Raw genomic sequence first — 24,869 nt, forward strand, 5'->3', positions numbered from 1 at the left:
TCTATTTTAGATCTTTCCCACTTTCTAATGTGGACATTTAATGCTGTAAATTTCCCTCTAAACACTGTTTAACCTGTATCCCAGTGATTCTGGTATGTTGTGTCTTTGTTCTCATTGGTTTCAAAGAACTTATTTATTTCTGCCTTAATTTTGCTATTTACCCAGCAGTCATTCAGAAGCAGGTTGTTCAGTTTCCATGTAGTTGTGCAGTTTTGAGTGAGTTTCTTAATTCTGAGTTCTAATTTTATTACACTGTGGTTTGAGAGATTGTTTGTTATGATTTTCATTCTTTTGCATTTGCTGAGGAGTGTTTTACTTCCAATTATGTGGTTGATTTTAGAATAAGTGCTATGTGGTAATGAGAAGAATGTGTATTCTGTTGATTTGGGGTGGAGAGTTCTGTAGGTATCTATTAGGTCCACTTGGACCAGAGCTGAGTTCAAGTCTGAATATCCTTGTTAATTTCCTTTCTTGTTGATCTGTCTAATATTGATAGTGGGTTGTGAAAGTTTCCCACTATTATTGTGTGGGAGTCTAAGTCTCCTTGTGGGTCTCTAGGAACTCGTTTTATGAATCCTGGTGCTCCTGTATTTGGCATATATATATATTTAGGATAGTTAGCTCTTCTTGTTACATTGATCCCTTTACTACTATGTAATGCCCTTCTTTGTCCTTTTTTATCCTTGTTGGTTTAAAGTCTGTTTTATTAGAGACTAGGATTGCAACTCCTGCTTTTTTTTTCTTTCTTTCCATTTGCTTGGTAAATATTCCTCCATCCCTTTATTTTGAGCCTATGTGTGTCCTTGCAAGTGAGATGTGTCTCCTGAATACAGCACACCTGTGGGTATTGACTCTTTATCCAATTTGCCAGTGTATGTCTTTTAATTGGGGCATTTAGCTCATTTATATTTACAGTTAATATTGTTATGTGTGAATTTGATCCTGTCATCATGATGCTAGCTGGTTATTCTGCACATTAGTTGAAGCAGTTTCTTCCTAGTTTCATTGGTTTTTATATTTTGGTGTGTTTTTGCAGTGGCTGGTACTGGTTTTTCCTTTCCATGTTTAGTGCTTCCTTTAGGAGCTCTTGGAAGGCAGGTCTGATGGTGACTAAATCTTTCAGCATCTGCTTGTCTGTAAAGGATTTTATTTCTCATTCACTTATGAAGCTTAGTTTGGCTGCTTATGAAATTCCATATGTACAGCATGGAAACGAGTGCATGTGATACACACACACACACACGCACACACATTGCATACTTTCATTTTTGTGTCCGTTTCTTTTCTGATTTTATCAGCAGCCAACTAAAGAAAATAGAAAAAAAAATTGGTAATTCGATCTTTCATGTTCTGCATCTTCCAGCTTCACAACTTATAGTTTTCTATTTTTATTGTTCTTGTGATCAGAATCAAAAAGTATACAATAGAATCAGAATCAGGTCAGAATCAACAAAAATACTATAATGTTTGTACATGCTTTCAATGCAGTTTGTCTCTGCAAAGGGTGTGTGTGTTTCTATGCAAATGTGCGTGTACACAAGTGTGTAAATAAGTGTTTTATTCATGATGGAGAAAGGCTGGTCAAAATGATTCTAAATGAGATAGCACCACTGCAGCAGATAATTAGGTCTCTAGCAATAAAACAAGTCATTAAACATGTTTCTAAGCATCTACTCAGTATCTGGCACAATGTTAAGTAGTGTAAATATAATCATTAGCAAAATTCAGCTTCTACCCTCAATGGTATATGTGTAGAACAAATTGGTAAAGCTGGAGTACGTTTCAGGACCTAAAACAGTTTCTGTGTAGTTCCCACTTCATCAAGACCATGTTGTATACCTCTCATACACTTAAGCCATAGGGAAGCAATTATTTCATCCATCCTTTTACAGGGTAGTGGTGAGGAAGAAGAGCTGACTGTCATGCTTGAATTCACATAATTTCATAATTAAATAATTTCATGTTACATAATCTCGATAAACCTAAAATCCAATATATGATAAAGATAGTGTTTCAAATCAGTGGATAAGTGATAAACAGTTCATAAAATGGTGTTGAGATAATTGGCTATATGTATTTTATAGTTGCACAAAGGTATAATATGTCATTAATAAATATTAATTCCATAGTGGATGTCAAATACACTTTTTCAAAATATAAAGAAAAAAACCATAGACAAATATCACTTGCAACATTACGGTTAAAATTAAATATCCAAACATAGCCCTAACCAGTAACAGAAAATTTAAAAAAAAATTTATGGATTGGAATTTGTTAAAATATAAAACTTTTCTTTTTCAGAGGATACCATGAATATGTGTAAAAAGCAAATATCAAATCAGCAACAAGTGCTTGCAATTCACTTGACATATTTAAAATATGAGTAGTTCCAACAAATCATAAATAAATGATTAGTAGTCCAATAAAAAAAAGACAAAGTACATTGACAGGAAACTGTATGAAACTCATGAAAACTTAATGTATTAGATTCTCTATTAAACAAAATGCAAAAACAATAGAGAACATTATTAATATGGAGTTAATATTCAACAAAATTATTTTATCCATGTTATAAGTAAATATATACATCCAAAAACCCTTGTTTTCTCTGAAAGTTGTCACTTATGAGTCTATTTTGAAAATGTTTAAAGAACAGTAATTAATTAACTTTAATAAATAGGTACTCCTATTGAGGGAAAACAGACATTTCCATAATTTTTCTTCTGTTTCTAATCTAGTAGATGGTAGGAAAATAATGACAATTGCATGTTCATACCTGGAGAATATGCATTCCATTTCTTTTAAACTTTTGCATTCTCAAAGCTATATTGATACCTCAAAGCATACCCTTTGCTGTTGAAAACAGCCTTTCAAGTATAAAGACACACACATCACTTTCCTTAAATCTTATATAGGGCAAGGGCCTAGATGCCTATCAGAAAATGTATTTCAAGAATGCTTTTTTAGTAGTTCCTGTGGCCTTATCTTATAGAGGAAGGTTTTTTTTTTAAACATACACACAGTTTTTGATGCACATTTTTATTGGAAAGAGCTTTTATTTCCTTAAATGTTTTGTTGTCTAAGTGTGAAAAGTATCCTGCAGTGGAATTTAGTGGCACAGATGCTTATTGTGATAGATGAGATGAACTTGCTTCCCTAAGCATGCATGGGCATGAAATGCATCTGGCTTCTGTACATAAAAGTCAGTTATGTTCCCAAATGTGTCTCTGCATTTACACAGACGTTTAGGGGCAGACACCCTACTGTTCCCTCAAAAGGCGGCTCTGCTTAATTATGAAGTTCAAGTTAGACCAGAAGTTGGAAAATAGTAAATTCCACATTGCAGACAGAGCCTGAGCAGGTGATGTCACCACTGCATTCTAAGGTGGCAAGTCCTCAGAGAAGTCACTTATCACCTTACCATGGAGAAAAATAACCGTGTCCAGAACACAAGAGGATGCTTTAAGGTAGCGTACAATCAAGTGTGAAAACCTGTGCAATACATACCAGGTGAAATCCAGTTCAGAGGCTCAGGAAAACAAACAAATGAGGATATGCTTTAAAAAATAGGACTTAATATAAACAGTAGTGAGAGTAAAACTATTGCTAAGCACATAGGAAACATAAACCAGGCTTTCAGGAAGGAGTTTGGCACATGTGTGCACTGGTAGGAGGTGTAATGTGCAGAAATCCGGCCTTTTGAGGCATAGCAACTAAAGTTCCTTTTCTATTGTCCAGACAACCTTAAATATTCCTTTATGCAGTACTATTTTAAAAAGGCCATCTACTGTGCACAATGTGTTAGCATCAAAGACATGAAATTTATCTGGAATATACCAAAGCTTTAATCAATAGACTAGGACCAAAGCTTTTAAAAACAGGTTTTTTTAGATAAATCATTATAAGTTATTATTTCCTCACCATAGGTAAGGCATGATACATAACTTTACTTTTTCTCAGTCACTTAGTGTGTAGGTAGAATAATGACCTTTAGCAGGATGACCTTTTGAATGTGTTGTTAGGCAGCATGGGAGCATTATGGTTAGAGGTGGAATTAAGATTGCTAATCACCTGACCTTAAACTGGAGCGATTATATTGAATTATCTAGATGGGCCCACTGTAGTCACAAAGAACCTTCAGACAGGAAGGCGGAGAGACCAGGGTGAGCAGAAGAGCTTGGGGAAACTGGAGCCGAGGCTGAAGTGATGTGCTGTGTCCAAGATGTGCAGAGGCCAAGAGCTCAGGGATACATGTGACCCCTCAAACCTGGTGAATTCTCTCCTGGAATCTCCAGACAAAATATAGACTTGATGATAACTTGATTTTAGCACACTAAGACCCATTTTGGACTTCTGACCCTCAGAAGTATAAAGAAAAAAATGTGTTGTTTTAATCCTCTGAGTTTATGTTAATTTACTGTAGCAGCAGTGAGAAACTAACACAGTAAGACGGCTTTTATTTTTATGTGATGTATAGAATTAAATTGGATATGCTAGGAAATATTGGAAATTTATTTATTTATTTTTTTGTCTGAGCTGGAGTCTGGCTCTGTCGCCCAGGCTGGAGTGCAGGGGCGCGATCTCGGCTCACTGCAAGCTCCGCCTCCCGGGTTCCCGCCATTCTCCTGCCTCAGCCTCCCGAGTAGCTGGGACTACAGGCGCCGCCACCACGCCGGCTAATTTTCTGTATTTTTAGTAGAGACGGGGTTTCACTGTGGTCTCGATCTCCTGACCTCGTGATCCGCCCGCCTCGGCCTCCCAAAGTGCTGGGATTACAAGTGTGAGCCACCGCGCCCGGCCAGGAATTTATTTTCTTAATATAGTTCTTCATATTAGAATAATGAGAACCATCGAGCAATGAAGTGTTGTATTTTGTGAAGGATGATTATATAAACAGTACGAAGGTTAAAAACCGGGCGGGGCCGGCTGGGCACAATGGCTCGTTCATGTAATCGCAGCACTTTGGGAGGCCGGGGCAGGTGGATCTCTTGAGCCCAGGAGTCTCAGATCAGCCTGGGCAACATGTGAAACCCCATCTCCACAAAAATACAAAAACCAGGCAGACGTGGTGGCGGCGCCTGTGGTCCCAGCCACTCAGGAGGCTGCGGTGGAAGGATCGGAGCCCGGCAGGTGCAGGCTGCGGTGGACCGTGATTATGCCACTGAGCTCCAGTCTGGGTGACAGAGTGAGACCCTGTCTCCATTAAATAAATAGATAAATAAATATATATATAAGTAAAAGAGGAGGGTGTCTTTTGAAGGCTATTAAAGTCGTCTAAGTGTCCTCTGATTATATGAGGCTGGGATGGTGCATGGAAGGTTGTGTTGAATAACCTGATACTGTCTCTGAAACTATAGAAGCATTAGTAATTTTAGCCTGAGAGTGCTATAATCTGGGAAAATTTGGTCCAATACTTCCAGGGAGGGTTGAAGTTTTGAGATAGCTGGAGTTATTTCAGTTGAAGACCAGAATATGAGGCAACTGGATACTCAATTATAATTCAATTTCTACTCTTTATATTAGGTAGAAATGGGTAACATGTGGGACACTATGTTAAAAGTAATGCAGCCATAGTGTAGTGGTAGAAGCAGATGAAAAGTACTACAATAGTCGTATAGATGAGGTACTGGAAAGAAGCAGAGTTGAGAAATTGGAGATAAATGTCAGTTTTCCAGAGCCATGGGATGAAAACCAAACAGGATTACAACAGATTCAATTCACTCAAGATGTCTAACTTGGTATTAGGTCAGAAAACTAAATTTGCCGTATTTTCTTAAAAGTACCCAAAAATGTTCCTTTTGATAAAACACGTGTAGTGCACCTTCGGATTTGATTTTTCTTTATGTTCTGTAAACTGCGCACAGTAAAACAAAAAAAGTCTGACAAATATGATGGTTCTTAAATCTTGTAGGAGTATGATGCTTCTCCAAAGAATAGAGGTTTTGCTGGGAAGGCCCTAAGCAAGGAATCAAATTTTCTTTTGCAAGAAATAAAATTCTCAAAAGTTCCCTGCACCTTGGAAAGCCTCTGGTTGAAATTAATAGCACAACGTTATTTATTTAAATTTTAACTTTTAAGTTCAGGGGTACAAGTGTAGGTTTGTTACAGAGGTAAGCTTGTGCCATGGGGTTGGTTGTACAGTTTATTTCATCACCCAGGTATTAAGCCTAATTTCCATTAGTTGTTTTTCCTGATCCTCATAGCAAATATTACCCCCATAAAGTTTTATGGTTACTTTTTTCTTATGTTCTGATTAATGCCATTAGATTCACAAATTGAAATTATTTTTCAGTACTTTAATTCTGTCTAGAAGGTTTAAAAAATGCTTCCGAATTTCCTAAGTCTTCTTTCTTTGTTAGTCTTCTGAAAAGCTATATTCAATAGAATTCATGTGCTTAGGTACAGTTTCACTAAAAGTGTATCTTCAACATTTGACCTGTTTAAAAGTTCTTAAGGTGTTAAGGAACATTAGGTATCAGAGTTTATGGCGTTTGATTAATCTGAATAAATCTTGGCATCAAATTGAATTCAGCAAAAGTAACAGTGATAAATCAGAGAGCAATATTTGAAATGTCTCCATGAAACATTTTAAAACAATTTTTAAGTTCACTAATTTGAGTCATTACACTTGACCCTAATATAGTAGATTTTAAGTGAAGCTCAGTCTAACCTGGCAGATATCATATAGAAACTTTTAATAGTCATAACAATTCCTGTACCTCATTTGGAAAAAGATTATTTCCAGAGCATCAGTGCTTTGACCAGAAAGGCATTTATTATTCTGTAACACTTTTCTTGAGAAATTAGCATGATTCCTCATTTGAGTACGCTCTCTCAGATAAGATTCTAATATTAGGGTGTGAATAAAACTTCAGGGCATTGAAAGCAGCTGGAAGATAGACAATAGGGCGATCATCCTCTCTTGTCATTCTCTATCAAGGTCCTCTTTAATTATTGGCCTAAACAGCTATAACTTTATGGTGAAAACAAACTGCTTGGATATAGCGTTAAAGGTTGAAATAATGAATTATACATAAATCTATTTAGTTCAGTTATATTCTATTGAATTGGGAGAACATCTAATTTTTAAATTTCTCTGCATTTCTTGAAGTTAGGAATAAAAGCTGGGGTGGGGTCTCCTGAAATAATGAGGTCTAGAATAATTTCTGTTGTTAAATTTACTTTTTAGCAGGATAAGTCTACTAAAATCAATATGAATGGAACCTTCAATGTACCACTGAAGATAATTAATCTTTGAGAGGTTGAGTAACCATTACAAGGTAATTTACCTAATTAGCAACTAAACCAACCAATTTTTAGATTTCTTAACTTTAAGACTATTGCTCACATAGTCACGTAAAGTATATCTTCCACATAGTCACAGGCAATCACAAGCTAACACGAGCAGTTAGCACAAAATAGATGTTCCACATAGAATGCAGAACAAAAAAAGACACTTTAAAAATCCTTTTCCCTTTTCCAAATTCATATTTAAAAAGTTTCTTGTGGAATTTCCCAAATGCCAGCATGGCCACATATAATACAGATTGATACTGAGACCTCTAATGAGAAACAGTTAGAATTATGCTAAACAAGGAACATTCTATATTGATTTAACAAATTCTCCTCTTTCCACTTATAGTTTCTCATAAAATGTAACATGTTTGTCTCGTGTGGAGTCTGTATAGAAAAAGTGTGATAACTGAAGATATAGATACACAGGTGTATGTGTGTCTGTGTGTTCCTGTGTATTATAGCCTTTCTTTAATGGTTTTCTCTTTGTTTATATATATATATATACTTTAAGTTCTAGGACACATGTGCACAACGTGCAGGTTTGTTACATATGTATACATGTGCCATGTTGGTGTGCTGCACCCAGTAACTCATCATTTACATTAGGTATATCTCCAAATGCTGTCCCTCCCCCTCACCCCACCCCATGACAGGCCCAGGAGTGCGATGTTCCCCTTCCTGGGTCCATGTGTTCTCATTGTTCAATTCACACCTATGAGTGAGAACATGCAGTGTTTGGTTTTTTTTGTCCTTGTGATAGTTTGCTGAAGATTATGGTTTCCAGCTTCATCCATGTGTCTACAAAGGACATGAACTCATCCTGTTTTATGGCTGCATAGTATTCCATGGTGTACATGTGCCACATTTTCTTAATCCAGTCTATCATTGTTGGACGTTTGGGCTGGTTCCAATTCTTTGCTATTGTGAATAATGCCGCAATAAACATACGTGTGCATGTGTCTTTATAGCAGCATGATTTATAATCCTTTGGGTATATATACATATATATATATATATAAAAACTATATATATATATTTTTGGGACGGAGTTTCGCTCTGTCACCCAGATGGAGTGCGGTGGCGTGATCTCGGCTCACTGCAAGCTCCGCCTCCCGGGTTCACACCATTCTCCTGCCTCAGCCTCCAGAGTAGCTGGGACTACAGGTGCCCGCCACCATGCCCGGCTAATTTTTTGCATTTTTAGTACAGACGGGGTTTCACCGTGTTAGCCAGGATGGTCTCGATCTCCTGACCTCATGATCCACCCTCCTCGGCCTCCCAAAGTGCTGGGATTACAGGCATGAGCCACCGCGCCTGGTCTCTATTTAAGTTAGCTCTGTCCAGGGCAAACCAGCATTTCAAAGATACAATCTGTTTTTGCAAAAAGCAGGTATACACCTATCCATAGTGCAGACATTATGTCTACTTATTTCTCTCTAAATAGATCTTTCATTTTAACAAGTACTTCACCTTCACAAAATTTAGTTGAGTCAGTGAACTCATATGCAGATGCTATATCTTGGCCAGATTATCAAGAATTAAGCCTCACAGATAGGCTGTTTCCATTTCCTTTCACAAAGTTTATCAGTCCTGGGTTACTTCTTGATTTCTTGCCAGTGGCATATAATGATGACTCAGCCAAGTCAGTTCCCAGAGTTGGACTCTTTTTTTTCTTATACATAGGAAACTTCTTTTCCAAGAATACTTGTTCCAGTTGCTCACAATCTTCATAGTTGATGATTATAGAATGATCTATGTACTTTCAATGTACCTTCAAAAATGAGATCTGCAGCTGGATAAGACGTGTGTGTGTGTATGTGTGTGTGTGTGTGTGTGTGTGTCTTAGTAGACTTAAACCGTTCATTGAATAAGAAGCCTAGTTGATAGTGTAAGGAGAGAGTTAGAAGAACAGGGAATTATTTGGTTTAAGGAATTGTGAAGAAAGGTGCTATGCCATTAAAATTTTTCTTTACTTTTGTGTTAAATCTTAATTTTGTGCAGAATTTACTAAGCTGCAGGAAACTGTCAAAATTGACTGTTGCTAAGTTCCATATTGCTTCGTAATTATCTTAAAACAAAAGTTGGTTGATACCAAAGTACAATTGTTCCTCTAGCTTTCATAAATTGAGACAGGTCTTTTTCTCACCCTCCACATACCTATGGCTGGAAGCCGAGGTGGTTGTTCTTGGTTCTCATTAAAACTTCTAGACTGTTAATTTCTCCGCTCCCTTCAAATTAGACTGTTCCTTTGAAACTCAAACCCCTTGGAAATATCAGCCATGCCCCTTTGGTATTACCATCATCAACAGACCTCCCTCCTGGGCACTCTTGTCTTTATTTATTTATTTTTTTTGAGATGGAGTCTTGCTCTGTCACCCATGCTGGAGTGTAATGGTGTGATCTCGGCTCACTGCAACCTCCTCCTCCCGGTTTCAAGTGATTCTCCTGCCTCAGCTTCCTGAGTAACTGGGATTACAGGTGCATACCACCACACCCAGCTAATTTTTGTATTTTTGGTAGAGACGGGGTTTCGCCATGTTGGCCAGGCTGGTCTCGAACTCCTGACCTCAGGTGATCTGCCTGCCTCAGCCCCCCAAAGTGCTGGGATTACAGGCATTAGCCACTGCACCTGGCCTCTTGTCATTTATTTAAGGCTTTAGATCTTTTGCTCAATATCATCTTCAGGCAAGTTCAGCCATCATTTTAGTGGCTCAGCTTTCACGTGAAAGGACCAGTACAAACCTCGGTTCCCCGTTTTTTGACATCTTTATTTCCATTACTTTTTTTCTTTCCTCCACTTTATTGTCATCAAATCTGAAACATTTTCTACAAGGGTATGTACCACCAGGATCTAGATGCAAATATTCTGCCTCCTGGACATCACTCCTTGCCAGCTCATTGGCCCAGATGTCCTCATTCCTACAACCCTTCATTTTCACTGAGACTCTCCTTAGGACACAGCTGCTGCTGCTCCCTCACGATCCATCCGTACTCTCTTGCTTTCAGTTTCCACGTTTTCCTCCTCAAATGCCATAGTTCATTTTTAGCATTCCCTTGCAACTACCCTGAGCTTCATTTTCCCACAATTTATTTGTTTCTGTTTCTCTTCCCAAATTTTAAATATTGATGTTTCTAAGGGTTCTGTCCTAATTGCTCTTCTTTTCTCTCCACACACATACTCTCTCTAAGCTCTAAACACTACTAAACAGCTCATAAGTTCCAGTCTTAGAGTTTGGCCCAGACCTTTATTCTGGGAGTTGATGATTTACATGACAATAGCACTCGAATAATTCAGAGGTAACATGTCCTGGTTTCCCACATGTCAGTAAGTGGCACTGCCAGCCATGCTAGACGCTTATAAGTCATTTTTGGCCCTTCCTCAATATTCTGACAATATCCAATTCAACATTCATTTAAAAAATATTTTGGTTCCAAATACATCTGTAATTTCCTCCACCTATTTTGATTTCCAATGTCCCCAGCCTAGCCAGAGCCACATATTTTCTTACCTACGCTTATTTTCTTAGGTCATCCTTAGTCAACCTACTTGAATTCTTAGTCTCCTACACCCTGTTAGCTACAGAGAAACCAAAGTGATCTCTTAACATGTCTTTCGGTTTCCAACTCTCCCACTTTTCTGGTGTACTTGGACTAAGATTTATGTTCCTCATCATTACTAATGAAGACCTGTACTGTTTCACATATCCTTCTCTTTCAGCCACGTCTCACATTAGTCTTTCTCCCTTCTGTACTTCATCCAGATTCCTACTTTTCAGTTTTTAATTTCATCCAATTCACAGGTTTCTTCTACATGCCAAGATCTTGTTCATATATTAGGGTCCATGAACACTGGGGGTTTTTCCTAAAAGACGCATCTTTCTGTATTGTATGAAGAGCTAACTCTTTTTATTCTCAGGTCTTAGCTTAAATATTCTCACTTGGAAGAAGTGGTTAGAATCTGTATAATCCAAATTAATATTTCTTTTTTTTCTTTTTCTTTTGAGACAGGGTCTTGCTGTGTCACCCAGGCTGGAGTGCAGTGGCACAATCTTGGCTCACTGAAACCTCTGCCTCCTGGGTTCAAGCAGTTTTCCTTTCTCAGCCTCCTGAGTAGCTGGGACTACAAGCGCACACCACTACACCCGGCTAACTTTTTTATTTTTAGTAGAGATGGGGTTTTGCCATGTTGATCAGACTGGTCTCAAACTCCTGGACTCAAGTGATCCATCCGCCTTGGCTTCCCAAAATGCTGGCATTACAGGCATAAGCCACCACGCCCGGCCCAAATGAACACATCTATATATAAAAATTATATGTATGAACCTTATATAATCTGAATTAAGATTATATCTAATGTTCGCCCCAACACCCTTGTTGTATATTCAGTCCCTTGCTTCACTTTTCATGTGGACACATTTTGTAATAATCTCTTCTCTTTGCTCAGTTGGGTTTCTGTGCCTGTCTTCGTCTTCAGAATTGAAACCCTAGGAGTACAGGACTGTGGCTTTCTTATTGACCACTGCAGCTCCGTAACTAAGAGAGCATCTGATACATATGTGTGAAGGGAATTGGTTAAATATAGACCACTAGGTCCAGTGGAGTCCACAGCCTATTCACTTCATGTAGTTTCCAAGAAACAAAGGCTTCTCAACATATATTAATGAATGAGATATGGGCCAGGGTATCTGGTCTGGCTGGAGATGGCTTAACTTTGAGTTCACTTGAGAGGGTATTAGTGTGAGCAGGAATGCTTTCACTCACTTCAAGAATTGCATGATGTTTAGGGGGAAGAATCAGCCTGCTTCTCTGGAGAGACATGAGGGCTCTGTGGCTCCTGTGGGCTCTCAAACTGTTGGAAGATGACTGCTAAACCTGAGTTTTCAGGTCTCCTAGTTATATTCATTTAAACTTATAGATGATTTGTCACTATTTTAAGTTGTTTTTCACTGAAAAGTCAGTCTGAATATAGAGCCTTATTTCATTCAGATCAGAAAAACTGGGTTACAGTGAAATTTGTTTATCTATAATTTTTAAGTAAGTACAATTTTATAAACCAGTTATTCCTAACTTGAGAGGCCTGGAGGATTTATTACAATGTGTATTTCAGGGCCACATCTGCAGAAGTTTTGATACAACATTTCCTTACTAGTACCCCTGACAGCACATTTTGGCAGGCATCCTGTGTTATTCAGAAGCAGAACGTTTATGCACTACACTTTGGGAGAGAGAAGTGCATGTTATGTTACCATTTAAAGATGCCTGGTTCTTGTGGGGCAAATTGGCAAATGATTTATCTGAACTAATGGCAGAGTGGAATTTTAATACTTTAGGGTTTTCAGGAATCTTAGAGCTGTTTTCATTTGTCTCATACATAGAGCCTGAACCTTGAAGACATTAATGAATTTGTCACAGAAATTAAATTGGGTCAAAATTTACATTTCCAACCCATGTCTGTGCTCTTCATTCTAAAGCACAATGGCCTAGAGTCATATTTTAACCTCTAAGTTTTATCTTATTAAAAAATAAAATAAAATAAATAATTGTAAATACATGCATGTGTTATACCTATATATATAATTTATATACATTACAATATTAATTTGAATTACACATGACATCACTAGTAAAGGCCAGTTACAGTTTAGACTGAGATAAGCCCTGTGAGAGTTTACTAAGGTCAAAAAGACTCCTTTTAATAGTGACTCAGTGGCATCTACTCTAAGGACAAAGGCTCCAGTATGTATCCTAATCTAAGTTATTACTGAATGTGAGTCCTGTGATAGCTTCTAATGAAAATTTTCCATTGAAAAAATCAATGTTAATAACTGGAACTCGAGAGCTGTAATGAGTTCTGCCGTGTTTTTCGGGCTTAGACTGTGTGCTATAATATCCTAAGAAGAGGAGTTGATGACCTGTGAGCTCTGGTCCCTTCCTGATCTCATTTGATTCTTTGGTCTTTAGTTTTAAAAGGGTGATCAGAGAGGTTGCTTTATAATGGAGAAGTTGAACAAAAGGACCATCAACCTGCAGGCTCCCTGGCACAGCGCAAGTTTCACCGGATAAGCATTTCAGTAAAGAGGACTATTGCCAACAGCAATACTTGCAAGGAAGCTTTGTTCCAGAGAGGATTTTTTTTTTAAAGAAGCTGCTAGAAAAACTGACACTAGAAGCTAACTAGAGTCACGCTTTCTAGATATCAATAAAATTGTAAGTCTGAAGACATTACTTACCTAGATACAGAAATGGACTTTATTTAAGAACCAACTTTATACATACCTAATATACCTAGGCTTGTTGATCAAGTTGGCTGGCTGGGGAAGAATAAGACTATCTAGAAGATCCACATGATGAGAGAAAGCATTCGGGGAGGGCAGACAGATACTTGATGCTGGCCATAGATAGAACCCAGAGACGCTCTGTGATTGAAGTGGTTCTAATTCCTGGAAGCTTCGATTTGCTCTTATAACGTGTTCTAAAGCCCTTTAATTCAAGACTACCCTTCCTGGTTGGTACCTGTAGATGTAATGCATCTCCTAAGGTATTACTCTAGGCTCCATCGGACAGAACAACTACCTGGAGGTAGGTGGTGGAGCCTCCGGACTTCACGACACATTTCGCAATGCTGTTTACTCCAAAACACTGGCCTAATTGAACTAATCTAGCTATTGGGTAAGACGAGAAGTAATACAAGAACATTCTTAAAGTCTGTTCTCTTTTGCCTTGTGACCTTAAACATTTGAAAGACCAAGATGAACACTATTGAATAGAATTGTGTTTCCATCGTCATAACTAATCTGAAAGCCTAAGTTTTACCTCTTTCACTGCACATCCAATCTATTTTATGGGCAGGAGAGCACAATGGGCTCAGCTATCCAGGCTTTAGGAGTTATTTTAATCTTTTTTTTTTTTTATTATACTTTAGGGTTTTAGGGTACATGTGCACAATGTGCAGGTTTGTTACATATGTATCCATGTGCCATGTTGATTTCCTGCACCCATTAACTCGTCATTTAGCATTAGGTGTATCTCCTAATGCTGTCCCTCCCCCCGCCCCCCACCCCACAACAGTCCCCGGAGCGTGATGTTCCCCTTCCTGTGTCCATGAGTTCTCATTGTTCAATTCACACCTATGAGTGAGAACATGCGATGTTTGGTTTTTTGTCCTTGCGATAGTTTACTGAGAATGATGTTTTCCAGTTTCATCCATGTCCCTACAAAGGACACGAACTCATCATTTTTTATGGCTGCATAGTATTCCATGGTGTATATGTGCCACATTTTCTTAATCCAGTCTATCGTTGTTGGACATTTGGGTTGGTTCCAACTCTTTGCTATTGTGAATAGTGCCGCAATAAACATACGTGTGCATGTGTCTTTATAGCAGCATGATTTATAGCCCTTTGGGTATATACCCAGTAATGGGATGGCTGGGTCAAATGGTATGTCTAGTTCTAGATCCCTGAGGAATCGCCACACTGACTTCCACAATGGTTGAACTAGTTTACAGTCCCATCAACAGTGTAAAAGTGTTCCTATTTCTCCACATCCTCTCCAGCACCTGTTGTTTCCTGATTTTTTAATGATGGCCATTCTAACTGGTGTGAGATGGTATCTCACTGTGGTTTTGATTTGCATTTCTCTGATGGCCAGTGATTCTTCATGTGTTTTTTGGCTGCATAAATGTCTTCTTGTACACCAATAACAGACAAACAGAGAGCCAAATCATGAGTGAACTCCCATTCACAATTGCTTCAAAGTGAATAAAATACCTAGGAATCCAACTTACAAGGGATGTGAAGGACCTCTTCAAGGAGAACTACAAACCACTGCTCAATGAAATAAAAGAGGATACAAACAAATGGAAGAACATTCCATGCTCATGGGTTGGAAGAATCAATATCGTGAAAATGGCCATACTGCCCAAGGTAATTTATAGATTCAATGCCATCCCCATCAAGCTACCAATGACTTTCTTCACAGAATTGGAAAAAACTACTTTAAAGTTCATATGGAACCAAAAAAGAGCCCGCATCGCCAAGTCAATCCTAAGCCAAAAGAACAAAGCTGGAGGCATCACGCTACCTGACTTTAAACTATACTACAAGGCTACAGTAACCAAAACAGCATGGTACTGGTACCACAACAGAGACATAGATCAATGGAACAGAACAGAGCCCTCAGAAATGCTGCCGCATAGCTACAACTATCTGATCTTTGACAAACCTGACAAAAACAAGAAATGGGGAAAGGCTTCCCTATTTAATAAATGGTGCTGGGAAAACTGGCTAGCCATATGTAGAAAGCTGCAACTGGATCCCTTCCTTACACCTTATACAAAAATTAATTCAAGATGGATTAAAGACTTATATGTTAGACCTAAAACCATTAAAATCCTACAAGAAAACCTAGGCAATACCATTCAGGACATAGGCGTGGGCAAGGACTTCATGTCTAAAACACCAAAAGCAATGGCAACAAAAGCCAAAATCGACAAATGGGATCTCATTAAACTAAAGAGCTTCTGCACAGCAAAAGAAACTATCATCAGAGTGAACAGGCAACCTACACAATGGGAGAAAATTTTTGCAACCTACTCATCTGACAAAGGGCTAATATCCAGAATCTACAATGAACTCAAACAAATTTACAAGAAAAAAACAAACAACCCCATCAAAAAGTGGGCAGAGGACATGAACAGACACTTCTCAAAAGAGTTATTTTAATCTTTAAAGAACAATAGACACAAGTAAAAGTACATACATAAAGTAGGTATTTTATATTTAATTTTTATTTTCATATGCATGAAAAGGGTGTTCCAAAAAAAGATTAGAGAAGTCCATGGCATGTCTTTCTGGTTAATGTTACTTTATTTTTTGGTTCATCTAAGATACTGGTTACAAGTTACTTGTTTTTTTTCATGGAAAATTTTTTTTAAATGAATTGATTTTACTTTTCATCAGCACAGTTGTTGTCTAATACCAAAGTTAGTTAGAAGGTTATGATTTTTCTATTTATAGAATGGCAGGGGCAGCATTTAGATAATACATCATAGTAACTTGGCATTTATGAAATATTAGTTTTCCATAAACATGAACTCAGAGAGGAAGGTTACATTTTTTTAAATTATAATAACTTTTCGAAAACCATCTGTCCTTTAAAATGTTACTAAAACATATATTGGAACTGGTGTTTTAGATGCCAGTCCTTTCTGAAGAGTGTTTTGAGATTTTTTTCAAATACTGCCTCAGTTCTATATAAAATAGAAAAAATTCTGCCTTGTAAAATGACTACTGGATGTAGGTAAGAAGAAGTTAAGGAAATATTACATAAAAATAGATTTGCAAATGTAATTTACTGAAGGATTATTTACACTTTGATGAGTGGATCTGGGTATTTTGATACTAAGTGAAAGTGGTTCCACTGGAATTAGAAGGGAACAGAGATCTGCAAGCAGGAGTGAAAAGAATGTCTGTAAGCCGGGCATGGTGGCCGCCTCAGCCTCCCAAAGTGCTGGGATGACACGCTTGTTAAGTGGTACTCTAATTAATCAGTAACTTAAACCTCAAAAGAGATTCATTATGTACACAAAATTAATCTTGTGTAATCAAGTGTATAAGTAAAATTAATTGAAGAAATCAAAAAACGCACGGTGGCTGACACCTGTAATCTCAGTGCTTTCGGAAGTCTAGGTGGGAGGATCCCTTGACCTAAGGCGGCTGAGACCAGTCAAGCAACACGGTGGGACCCATCTCTGTAAAACAATTAGCCAGGGATGGTGGTGCGTGCCTGTAGTCCGAGCTACTTGAGAGGCCGAGGCAAAAGTATCGCTTGAGCCTAGGACTTGGAGTCTGCAGTGAGCTATGATCACACCACTGACTCCAGCCAGAGCAACAGAGGGAGACAATGAGAACACGTGGACACAGGAAGGGGAACATCACACTCTGGGGACTGTTGTGGGGTGGGGGGAGGGGGCAGGGACAGCATTAGGAGATACACCTAATGCTAAATGACGAGTTAATGGGTGCAGCACACCAACATGGCACATGGTTACATATGTAACAAACCTGCACGTTGTGCACATGTACCCCAAAACTCAAAGTATAATAATAAATAAATAATAAACCACAAAACACTTGTAATTCCAAATCCAGATATATAAACCACAGGAATACTTAGATAAACACACGCTATACACACATATAGTATATATATGATAAAATATATTTGTATGTTCAACTTGGGAAAGGTTGATGATTTTAGAAACAAACTAATAATTCTATTGCCTTGTGCTCTAATGATTTTCAATATGAAGATGTATTTGGGATCAAATACATGAGGCTCCACATACAAGACATCTTTCTTTCCCCTCTTCTCAGCATCATGTTTTGGCTGATTATTGGACTACAACTGGGAGATCTAGAACTAAATTCCTGCTTAGTGTTTACTTGTTCAGAGCATAGGCTTTGAAATCGTCCTGTTTTGCCTCAGTCTCCACAGTGGTACCTACTAACCTCATGACTAGGGGATCGTGTAGCATTTCTCTAAGCCTTGTTTTCTTAGCTGTGAAGTGGTAAATTTTGGAAGTGCTTTGTTCATAGGATTTCTGTGAAAACTGAATTGGGTAAAGAATGTAAGGCATTTATCACAGTAAAATAACCTGGATTACAGTAACTTTTCCAGGAGTGTTTATTAGTACTTAAACTGTCATTGTCATCAAAATTCTGTTTTTACATATGAACTTAGAAATGTCATTGTAACCTTCTCAACTCATTTGGTCACTTAAAATGGAGAGGTTGAGTTAGGTGTTTCTTCAATTTCTCTTTAGCTCTGATACTATGAGTCTGACGTTAAGTAATGCAAAGTTGGTAATTAAATCTTCCCCTTTCGTGATGTAGGAGAAAGGCATAAAAAATTTCTGGGTGACTGGATTCCCTTGCAAGTTTATTAGAATTGTAATTACGTAGCATTTTGAATAAAGCATTCATTCTGGAAATCATTAAGTTTATTTTTCTTAACTCCGTTATTTTGTCAACTGTGGAAAAATTGGGATTTAGGAGTAACCTCTGATTTAAAATTCCACCTACTAACCATTTAAATTGTAGTCTTGTAATTTCCTAACTTTGGTCTTGAAGGTGTTTCTCATTCTTATGCGTTATTATACTGTATTATATATTTATGCAACATAAAATTTATAGTTTTAACTATTGCACATGTTTACATATGAAAGGTATAATTTTGAACTTATCATTATTAAATTTGCTAGTTTTTCTTCACTATTCATTTTGGACACTTATCCATATTAGTACATGCAACTCAAGTTTATTCTTTTGAGCTACTGTATATCATTCAAATGTATGAATAAATAACCTTGCTTTGGTGGACACTTAAGTATTTTCATGTATCAGTATGAAAAGCAGTTTCAAAATGAACATTCAAATATACATTGTCATATATGTGTATAATATTTGTATATATGAAGGTTCCTGTGGGTCATATATCTGAAATCAAAATTACAAGTGTTTTGTACCTTCTATAATGAATTTTACTCTCAATTTTAAGTAAACAAGATTAGTTTTTGCACATGATGCATCTCTTTATTCAGTTAAAATTACTGACATAATTAGAATACCACTTAAAACTTGAGAATATTTTCAAGGGTATTTATGCAAAACTTACATAAATGTGTTGAAAAGTCCTTTTGTATATATGTAGAGATTATATGGTATGTTAAATTCATCAATTTGCCTAAATATCAAGTTATACTTAAGTAGTGTCCATACACCATGCTTTTGCTTGACTGAACTCCAATATGTATATCGGGAGTACTTTTTAACATTCATAGGTTAAGTGGCCTGTTTTGGAAAATGATATTAAAAATGTAATTCAGATGAATGCTTAAAGATTAAAAATGAATGAGCTTTCGTATTAATCATCAATATGACAACCCTAAAGGGAAGCATGATTTTCAAATGTACCTCCTTGTAGGCAGGATAATTCAGAAATGCACAGTACATATTAGATATGGGATTTGAGTCATAGTGTATTTCTCTAAGAATGTAATTTATTGTACTTTCACATCCACCCCACTGAATATGCAGAGTTTAAGATGCAATGGCCAGAAGACACGAGCGTGTCACTAGAAGGATGTGGACGTGGGCTCCGGGGCTGTTGATGATGACGGTGGTGTTTTGGGGTCATCTGGGGAATGGACAAGGCCAAGGTAAGTGCAAGGATTTTCTAATTCTTTGCGAGTTGGATGCGAATTTCACTTTGTGATGAAATTATGTTTAGTCTTTTGTTTGATGTTTAAGCAATTTGTTACAATCTTCCGTCAGGTTTTTGTTACAGGGTATTGTAATATCTCTGCAGTTAAATTGAAATAGAATTAGGTGTGAGTAAATGCATCAAAATTGAAGCCATCTTTCTGAAATTGGCTTTTCTCTGTTGTAATTGATGATATGTATATATATGTGAGGTATTACGTGGCCATATATATGCGAGTGTGTGTGTTTTGGGTGGGTGGGTGTGCCTGTGAGTTTGTGTATGTGGTGTTTTACAGGAACATGTAGCATATAAAGTTGTTGTGATTTTGAAGAAAAGTTTTTGGACGTTTGTCTCTTTAGGGTTTTTATGTTTTTGGATGTTTGTCTCTTTAGGGTTTTTATGTTTTACATTTTAAAATTTCAAGAACCTATTCTTAAAGGATGTGATGTTCTTTAGAAATTAAATGAAAAATGTGACGTTTCTCGTTCTTCTGCCAAGTGTATTTAGGGGAAATTAATGAGAGAGTGGAGCTGCAATGTTGTGGCATCCTGAAATGTCAGTTGGAGAGTAGAAAAGGGCCATAGATTTTGGAATAAGGCTTTCAATACTGATTTCATCAATAGCTGTATGGAGTGGTTTGTGCCAAATCTAGTATCTGTGAATGTATTTTGTGATAAGTATTGTATTATTTTTGGAGGTGTGTTGCCTGCTCAGATACAAATTGCAATTCTGTATTTTATGTGATAAAACATCCTGACACCCCTGAAATTTTCTTTTCCTTTCGGGGCAAGTGTATTCAGCATTGATTTTCTGCATTTTCAAGGCTTGAAATGAAATCTGTGAGCAGGAAGTTTACAGAGTTATTTCAAGGGATAGGTATATTTCTCCAGATAAAATTGAAAGTGTGCAGTGTTATTATATAATTGTGATGAAGTTGAGCTTTGCTAGTTTGGAGTATCTAATAAAGTTTAACACTTTTTAAAAGATCCTTCAAAAAGATCAGTTTTCTTGCCATATGTAATATTGTTCAATGAAGATTTGAAATGAAATAGATATTTTTTCAAAACCACAAGTGCATCTGTGCCTTTGTATATGAACAGTTGTATATACATGTAAGCAGATAATACATTTTGTTAATTAAGATCAGCTTTGATTTTAATTTTTCTTTCCTGTCATTCAGAATTTGTATTTGCATCTAATAGAATTCTCATTTTTCTTTTTTGTGATAAAACTAATGTAAAATATATTCAATACACATAGTAGTTTTTTTCACCAAAGGTCTAAAACAAGAATATGTAGACAGTAGCTACGTTGGATTTCTGTGGCTATAAGAGTTGTCTATTTCTCTGGTGATGTGTAGAATTACTAAAATGCAGCATGACAACTGTTTCTCTGTAATAGTGATCCAACATGACATGTAGTATTACACAGGGTTGCTAATACCTTCCTCTGACCATCATTTCCAGTAATTGTGGCTTGTTTTAGATGAGGAATAGGTTATTAGATATTTAAAATATTTGAGAAAAATAGGTATCTTCTCTCTTATTTACCCAAACCCTTTTATTTACTCAATATTGATGGCTCAAGTATTCTTTCACTAGGGACCATCATTTATTAAAAAATGGCCTGAAATCAATTCCAAGTCTAGCTGTAGTGAAGCTTCTAGTGGGAAATGCAAGTTAAGTAATTTGTTTTCTTTCTAAAAGGATAAATTAAAATAGACAATGATTGAAAGAACAAAACAACTTAATAGAAAACATAATGGAATGCTTTGATATTATCATTCAGGGAATTTTGCTTCCTTAGTGGTAGCTAGATTGAGTGAAGGAGATTGCTTAGGTATAATGAGCAAATCTTATAATTGCAAGTATAACCCAAGCTGCATATCATCATCTAGCTCAATAAGCCTCATTAAATATTAAATATTACCTTTTAACTTTTATGCAATTAAGCAGAATTTAAAAATAAAAGTTTTAAAAATTAAAGTTTTTATTACTAAGTATCTTTTAAAATACAAATCTCACAGCTCCTTATTGTCAAGAAAAGAACACATGAAAATTTATAAATAAGGTTTTCTCTCTATTAAGTTTACAGACTTGCATTAAATATTGGTTATTGGGACCCACCATGTCCAAGATTATGATTAAGTATCAATGAAGTATGACTCTTGCAGCAAATATGCAAGCAAATGTTTTAAGATTATTTTCACATTATTTCACATAATTTCTTAAGCATAATAGGATAAGTAAATTATACTTTCTACACAAGCTCTTCACATTTATGAATAGACCATGTTCTAAATTTTTCAATCATTGGGGAATCCCAATGTCATATTTATGAATGGACCATGTTCTAAATGTTTCAGTCATTGGGGAATCCTAAAGCCATATTTATGAATGGACCATGTTCTAAGTGTTTCAGTCATTGGGGAATCCCAGTGTCATATTTATGAATGGACCATGTTCTAAATGTTTCAGTCATTGGGGAATCCCAGTGCCGTATTTATGAATGGACCATGTTCTAAATGTTTCAGTCATTGGGGAATCCCAGTGTCGTATTTATGAATGGACCATGTTCTAAATGTTTCAGTCATTGGGGAATCCCAGTGTCGTATTTATGAGTGGACCATGTTCTAAATGTTTCAGTCATTGGGGAATCCCAGTGTCGTATTTATGAATGGACCATGTTCTAAATGTTTCAGTCATTGGGGAATCCCAGTGTCGTATTTATGAGTGGACCATGTTCTAAATGTTTCAGTCATTGGGGAATCTTCCTAGAGAAACCGTGTGAGAAATTGTAGCTAAGCTCAAAAACGGAAGACAGAAATCGATTTAACGAGGAATGTAGATTAATGTCATAGTATTATCCCGACTGTGTGCAACCACTACTTATAAACAATGATATAAGAAATGCAATCTGAAATCTGAATTCTAAATAGGAATGTAGTGCCATTATCCCTCTGGGACCCTTAGGGTCAAAATAAGAGAAAAGGGATGAATGGTGGGTTGGAAGTAAGTCAGTGATCCTTGTCAAATTTTTGTATCTGTCAAGAAAAGCATCTGCTTGAGGACATCCATTTTCCTACTTCTGAGTTACAGAATGATAGGTACTTATACTGAATGTGACATTCCCTGACGTGGACTCTGTCTTTGCTGCTTAGGTGGTGTGTGCATGAGAAAGTGCTTAACATCTGAAAACGGAGACAATCCTTAGAGAAAGATATATATGAATTTTAAAAGGAAATATACCTACGATGGAAATAAAACAAATAGCATAAATATCTAGCTGTATTTGGTCTTTTTGGTAACTATTACAATATATACATTTTCAAACAACTAAGTTCAGCACTGACTTTGGGAGAATCTAGATAAAACTGAACTGACATATAATAAGCATTGGTGTAATTAATAGCACAGCGGGCAGAACCATGGGGTTATTTCCTGAGGAAGAGGGACTATAGAGAGGCAAAAGAAAACCCAGCTCATTCTGGGGAGTGCCAGGAGCAGTTATTATATTCAGAACTGAGAATTTATTTCTAACTCACCAACCCATAGTTCTGGCTGAAGTGCAGTGGTGCAGTCATAGCTCATTCTCAGCCCCAAACTCCTGGGTTCATATGGTCCTCTCATCTCAGCCTCCTGGTAGCTATGACCACAGGTGTGCACTACTTTGTCCAGCCAGTTTATTTTATATTTTATTTTCATTTCATTTGTAAAGACTGGGTCTTGCTATGTTGCCCAGGCAGGTCAAAAACTCCTATCCTCAAGCAGTCCTCTAACCTAGGCCTCCCAAAGTACTGAGATTACAGGCATGAGCCATTGCATCTGGCTCAAAAATATTTCTGTCTTAATGGCTTTAACAAAGAAGTGCCGTTTTGGGGATATATACAATGGTGTGCTGCTTGGGAGTGACAAAAAAATAATTATAAGAAGAATGGAACGAATATGTCAGTATGTTTTCAAAAGCAAGTTAGCCCAAGTTTTTAAACAAGCATAATTTTAGGGTTTTTGTAACTAACTTAGGGTTTAAATGTAGCAAAAATTTTAAACATTATCATGAATACACAGAAAATTTTAATCAATTTGGTTTCCATGATGAATTTACATGCTTAAATTCCTAATTTCAATTTGCTGTTAGATATGAGAAAGTTTGAGATTTTGAAGAAGCAAGTGGTTCTTACAAACGTAGCAAACTTAAATTTTGAGGACAATTTAATTTAACTTCCATTTTTATGACCAGATTTTGGGTCAGCTGTTAAGCATTCAAAAAATAAAATCTGATAATATCTGGCAATTCCAATTTTCAGTTTTATTGATCTTCACCATGAAATAATATATAAGGTAAGGGGCAAAATTTTGGAAAAGCAGATCACTTTGTTGTCCTATTTAGCAGGTTCTCAAATTATGCCATCCTGGAATCATTAGAAGTAATTATAGGAAGACAATATCTTGTGTTTTGTATTTCATTGTTACCCATCCAGTTGTTCTCTAGAGATATCAGAGAAAACCCACTCAAGAAGGGAAGGTTAGATAAACAGCCCTCTCTCTCTCTCTCTCTGTCTTTGCCTCCATTTGGTTCCTTATATTCATTTCTCAGTGCATTTCAGTTACTTTTATTGTTCCCTTCATTTTCTCTTTCATTCCAGAAGTTTAAGTGATTGCATAATTCTTTTGACAGCTGAAGGTAGTATCCGACTTTGAATGAAAGGTTTACAGCTACAGCTTTTCAATTAGAAAATCTCAGATCATGTGATCTATGAGTTTTAATATCTTAGGATCTCGACCAGTAAGGAATAATCACTTTGAAAAACCTTGATGCTACCTAGAGTTTGTGTTTTGTGAGGTTGCTTGGTAAATTATTTTCATTTGATAATTGAATATTGCTTCAAGAGAGGTGAGCTCAGACACTTGGCAATGAATATTGAATGTGTATTCCAAGAGACATGACCTTAAAATATCATCAAGCTAAGTAGTAGTGAAATTGAACTCTGCTGTATAATAGAAGTCAGTGTTTCTTACATCTTTGTGATATATAAATATTTTTACATTGTGGTAGATAATAATTTGTATGGGAACATTTAATTGAATTTAATTTATCCTATGGCAGAATTATGTTGCATAGGTCATTTTAGTTTTTGATTTAAGCATCTTAAAATTATAAATGCAAATATTCAACACGTAAAACCCACATGAATACACACTCCCAAACATTTGAAATCCTAACAGTCATTTCCAACAGCTTTTTCCTACAAAAGCAGTCAGCTCTTCTTAGAGATGACATGCATTCCCATAGCTTGAGAGGTGCACACT

Source organism: Symphalangus syndactylus, chromosome 8 (assembly GCF_028878055.3).
Source record: "Symphalangus syndactylus isolate Jambi chromosome 8, NHGRI_mSymSyn1-v2.1_pri, whole genome shotgun sequence".
Taxonomy (NCBI): domain Eukaryota; kingdom Metazoa; phylum Chordata; class Mammalia; order Primates; family Hylobatidae; genus Symphalangus; species Symphalangus syndactylus.